The following is a 6,433-nucleotide window of genomic DNA, read 5'->3' as shown; positions in this document are numbered from 1 at the left end:
GGCTGGGTCTTCCAGCACGACAATTACCCTAAACATACAGCCAAGGCAACAAAGGAGTGGCTCAAAAAGAAGCACATTAAGGTCATGGAGTGGCCTAGCCAGTCTCCAGACCTTAATCCCATCGAAAACTTATGGAGGGAGCTGAAGATCCGAGTTGCCAAGCGACAGCCTCAAAATCTTAATGATTTACAGATGATCTGCAAAGAGGAGTGGGCCAAAATTCCATCTAACATGTGTGAAAACCTCATCATCAACTACTAAAAATGTCTGACTGCTGTGCTTGGCAACAAGGGTTTTGCCACCAAGTATTAAGTCTTGTTTGCCAAAGGGATCAAATACTTATTTCTCTGTGCACAATGCAAATAAATATATATAATTTTGACAATGTGTTTTTTTTTTTTTTTTAGGGTATGTGCACACGATGAGAGGCTTTTACGGCTGAAATGACAGACTGTTTCCAGGACAAAACAGCTGCCTCGTTTCAGCCGTAAAAGCAGCTCCTCGTAATTTATGAGGCGTCTGTGACGCTCGTAAATCTTGAGCTGTGCTTCATTGACTTCAATGAAGAACAGCTCAAATTACGTTGCAAAGAAGTGCCCTGCACTTCCTTGCCGAGGCAGTCAATTTACGCGTCGTCGTTTGACAGCTGTCAAACGACGACGCGTAAATTACAGGTCGTCTGCACAATACGTCGGCAAACCCATTCAAATGAATGGGCAGATGTTTGCCGACGTATTGCAGCCCTATTTTCAGACGTAAAACGAGGCATAATACGCCTCGTTTACGTCTGAAAATAGGTCGTGTGAACCCAGCCTTAATATAATCTATCTCTCACTGGTAAAATTAACCTAGCCTAAAAATTCTAGACTGTTCATGACTTTGACAGCGGGCAAACTTACAAAATCAGCAAGGGATCAAATACTTATTTCCTCCACTGTATATATATATATATATATATATATATATATATATATATATATATACACACACACACACACACACATATATATATATATATATATATATATATATATACACACACACATATACACACACACATACACTATATATACACGCACACTATATATACATACACACACTATATATACACACACACACTATATATGTACATGCATACACTATATATACATACACACACCATATATATATATACATACATACACTATATATACATACACACACTATATATACATACATACACACACACACACACACTATATATACATACATATATGCACACACTATATATTGTAGCAGTGCAGCTACTGGACGGTGCAGAAACTCAGGTTTTAAGCAACCAGGTAGCATGACTTAAGGTATGTTTGATGACTTTCGCTATCTACGGCCTTACACCCCCCAAACCCCAATAAGAGACCACACATGAATTTTGGTGTAAAGGCCACAGCAGCCATTTATTAGATACACACCTTTTTCTGATAAAAGAGCATAACCATAAAACACATCATAACACTCCATAATAAACATCCTGCTCTATTTCCCAACTCCAGATAAAGGATCCTTGAAGGCACTTCAATCATTAAATAAAAAACTCCATCGTTTCCTTATTAGGTCTGGACCTCTTACCCTACAGCCGTTCTGCACCTGACCCGAGGGCACCAACCATGTCCAAGACCTCTCTCTCCCTTCCTGGGGACCCTGCCCATCAGGAATATATGCCATATCAGCTGGGTAACCACTCCCCAGCCCCTCCAATACTATCCAGGGTTAAACGCCCCGAGTTCTCTTCCAACAATCTCCATTGTTGCTTCTCCTTCTTACCATTACGTGCCTCCAAAGACCCCTCCTCCTACCGCCACGACAATCATGTGTGACCCCTTACACATGATTGTCCCTCCACAACTGCAGGGCTTTCTCCATGCCCTCCTTGATGTCCAGGGTCCACATATCAGGACCCACCTAGTTTAAATGAACACCATCCGCCCTGAGGAAACCTACCTCTCTGCCCTCCAACTCCTTATGCCGCACCACAACACCGCCATTGCGTGCCACAAACCTGCCAACCACCTTGTTCACCTTTGCTCGCGCTTTATTCAAACTATGGACGGAACGTGCCTGCCGCCACACCTTGCGAGCCACAATATCCGACCATACGATCACCACTCCTGGAAAAGACGACCATAACCGCAACAGATCGATCTTAACATCCCTCACCAAATCCCTGGACGACCGAATGCCCAAATCGTTGCCACCAAGGTGCACCACCAAAATATCCGGCGCCCTGTCCAAACCTGCATAGAAATGGACCTCTGGTAGCAACCTACACCACAGCATGCCCCGCAGACCCAACCATCTGACTTGAACCTCTGAGTGATCCAGGCCCAACTGCCGTCCGGCCGGACGAACATCTGCACGCACACCTCCCCAGTGCACGTAGGAGTGCCCAATAATCCAAATCAAGCAGGGGCCTGCACCTAAAACAACACAAACAGCAATGTAACAAAACCATATCCACCTAGAGCACATCTTATCACCACCGCCTCAAAGCAAGTGAGGCCGCACATACAACCTATATCGGTCTGACTCCCACCTACCGATCTTCTTAACCATTGTCGGGGATAAACCCCACCTAGCTGCCTCCGTAGCTGCGCCAATTCTAAAAGAGTGAGAGCTAAAACCTGCTCCACCTCTGCCAGACAACAGGATGCATTTTTTGAACACCTGTGAAAACTGGAATTTTGACAAAGACAATCCGTCTGCATGAACCAACAAGGACTCCGGCCCCTCAGGCCTCACTGCAACAAACTCCCGAAAACAGTGGACCGGGCACACCTGCGACCCTGGTAACTCATACAAATGCACCACAAAACCTCTCCCCTCCTGATCTGTCTTAGATCTACGAAGCAAACAAGAAAGGCAGGAGCCATCCAAATCCACATCCGCGTACAATAAACCCCCTGCCACACTCTTACTGGCCGACACCAACTCCGATATCCGGAACGCCCCAAAGAACGCCAAAGAAAAGGCCAGTGTAAATAGCCGCGCTTCAAATGCCGAAACACAAACATCCCTCAACAAATTACAAATCGCTACCAACAGCTCAAATGACACCGGCTTCCTGTGGTCCCTAACTGCGGAACCCCTCCTGAAACCCTTCATTGCCTGCCGGACCAGAAAGGACTTAGTCACGTCCTCCTCACCTTTCTTCTTAAACCAAAAAGCCAAGGCCGACAAACTTTGAGCAACCGTTGCTGCAGACGCCCCCTCACTGTACGCCTTTCCTATATAATACAACAAACACGCCGGCCGATCTGCAATACCTGCCTGCGCATTTTCCAACAAAGCCTCCCATACTGCACTGTACCTCTGCCACGTGACCGCACTAACCGACCTTTCCACGAGCGACATCACCATTGTCACACCACCTTCCACAGATGCTCTGGACAAGGCAGGCCATGAGACTCCGCCCCCGGCGCCAGCAGACGAAACCTGTCCCACTGTTGACGAGAAAGGGAATCAGCCACTGAATTAAGCACCCCAGGAATATGCACTGCCACAAAATGCGCATTCAACATCAAACCTCTCAAAACTAAATGTCGCAATAGTCGCACGACCGGCGGAGAATTAGCTGTCTGAGCATTAACAGCCTGAACCACACCCAGATTGTCACATACGAAACACACTCTCCGGTCCCGCAGACAATCCCCCCACAACTCCGCAGCCACCACAATCGGGAACAGTTCCAGCAGAGCCAAGTTACGGACAAAACCACATTCATGCCAAGCATCTGGCCAAACTCCTGCACACCACTGCCCCTGGAAATAAGCCCCAAATCCGCAAGCACCTGATGAATCAGTATACAGCTCCAAGTCCACACTAGACACCGGCTGATACATGAGCACCGACCGCCCATTGTAGCTCTGCAAAAACTCCCCCCACACCAACAAATCAGCTTTCAACTCCACCGACAACCTAATGAAATGATGGGGGGAATGCACCCCTGCGGTCGCACTTGCCAATCGCCTGCAAAACACCCGCCCCATGGGCATAATCCTACAAGCAAAATTCAAATGCCCCAACAAGGATTGCAAGTCCCGCAACTGGATCTTCTTCCTGCGCAGCGCACTCGCCACCAACTCTCTCATCTCCAGCAACTTATCATCAGGCAAGCGACACTCCATATTATCTGAATCAATCATGATTCCCAAAAACTTAATGACCGTCGTGGGTCCCTCGGTTTTTTCAGGCACCAGAGGTACCCCAAAATCCTTTGCCTCTCTCTCCATAGTATGTAGCAATCCTGCACACACATAGGTACCCGGCGGACCGATAAACAGGAAATCATCCAGATAATGCAGGGCAGATTGCACCTGCGCCTCCCGACGGACCACCCACTCCAAAAACGTGCTAAACATCTCAAAATAAGCGCATGAAATGGAGCAGCCCATCGGGAGGCAACAATCTACAAAATATTCCTCCTGCCAATAACATCCCAGCAAACAAAAACTATCCGGATGCACCGGCAATAAACGAAAAGCGGCCTCAATGTCAGTTTTCGCTAACAGAGAGCCCTTCCCGTATTTCCGAACCCAAACAACCGCCGCATCAAAGGAAGTGTAACTGACCGCGCACAATGCCGGATCAATGCCGTCATTCACCGACTCGCCTTCCGGATAAGACAAGTGATGAATAAGGCAGAATTTATTCACCTTTTTTGGAACCAAACCTAACGGGGAAACCCGCAAACTCTGAACAGGCGGGAAGGAAAACGGCCCCGCCATGCGGCCCAAAGCCACCTCCTTCAGCAGCTTATCCGTAACCAGATCAGGCCGCGCCAAAGCAGACGACAAATTACGGACTACCCCATCACGTCCAACCGACCTACACGGAATCCGAAAACCTTCTGAAAAACCTAACCACAACAACTCCGCTACTTTCCTCCCGAAAGGGCTGCTGCCCCTGTTTTGGCGCAGACATCAGACGCATCCACAAACTGATATCTTTGTGGTCCCATCGCAACGACGGGCGCACCGACTTCCGCTGACGAAACTGTTCGTCATACCGCAACCATGCATTACCACCGTATACACGATACGCCTCCCCTACCGAATCCATATAACAGAATAGCGCCGAACAGTTCTCCGGCGCCTTCTCTCCCACCACACTAGCCAAAATAGCGAAGGCCTGCAGCCAATTCGCAAAAGTCAGAGGAATCAAGCGATACCGCCGCCGCTCCTCCTCCTCCTTCTTACTTTCATCCGGTTTCCACCGGTCCAAATTAAACTTCTCTAACGGCAGCAAAGAAAAAATTAATTCATCTTTCCAGATCTTTTCCCTAATCTCTACCTTCAAATGTGCCCCCAGCGGGCCCTCAAAGCACACATAAACCTCACCTTTTGCCGCGTCAGCCAAACGCACATCCTCCACCACTTTCTTAGATGTACTAGCCGCCGCGTCAACCGCTTTTTCCACCGCCACTACGGCACCCGCAACCGGCGCCACTTCACTAACACCCACAATCCCTGCCGCAGCTGTACTAGAAATCGCCTCGCTAGCAACCGCACTCCCCGCCGCACTAGCAGACGCCTCACTAGCAGCGCCCCATACCCTCGCTGGCGACTGCTCTACGCCTGGCAAAATTCTCATAAAATATTCCTGCATCCCTCTAAACATCAAATGCATTTGAGACATTGACAACATCCCCCCCACACATCCCCGGCACCACATCCGTGGTAGACTCACCCGGCCGTCCCTGAGGTGACCTCCCAGCGGACGCATCCACCACTCCTGATGAGCCCGACATCGGTCGTGACGATCCTGGGGAGTGGTGCTCCTGCACCCCACGCTCCCCGTAGCTCCGCGCACTTCTGGTCGGTGAAGCTCTAGGCCCAGCGGAACGCGGCCCGTCCACGGTCCTGCCACCCGCTGGTGGCGCGACATATTCAGACTGACAGCCCTGCCGATCCAGTCCTTCTGCAGGGCTGTCAAAAATAAATCTTCTGCTCGTCGCTTGTCTCGCAGACCGCTGCCCCCCTCGTCCGGATGGGGCCCGGCGTCGCTCACCGAAGCTGCCCGGGTCCTTCCGGTCGCTGCCGCCGCCACACGCCTCCCTGCTCCAGCAGGAGGCGATCTCGCTCCCCATCTGGAGGCCGCCCGCCTCTTCCTCCGGATCGGATCTGATGTCCGGACGTCCTTCTGAAGAGCTCCTCCGGCACCAGGAACATCAGCGCCGGAGAAAGCTGCCACTTCCGGTCCAGCGTGCACTTCCGGTTCAGCGTGCACTTCCGGTCTTGTCGTTGCAGACAGGAGGGAGGAAGATGGCCGCCGCGGCCCCTCCCCTCCTGTCACCTCCGGTCTTGCCCGCCTGATGGGATTCCTCCCAGACCTCCGCGGCCCGTCGCCAGGGTGCAGCTCCGGACCAGCAGGAGGAGGAGGGTCCCTGGAGGGTCTCCCT

Source organism: Rhinoderma darwinii, unplaced genomic scaffold (genome assembly GCF_050947455.1).
Source record: "Rhinoderma darwinii isolate aRhiDar2 unplaced genomic scaffold, aRhiDar2.hap1 Scaffold_178, whole genome shotgun sequence".
Taxonomy (NCBI): Eukaryota; Metazoa; Chordata; class Amphibia; order Anura; family Rhinodermatidae; genus Rhinoderma; species Rhinoderma darwinii.
This window is presented reverse-complemented; position numbering follows the sequence as displayed.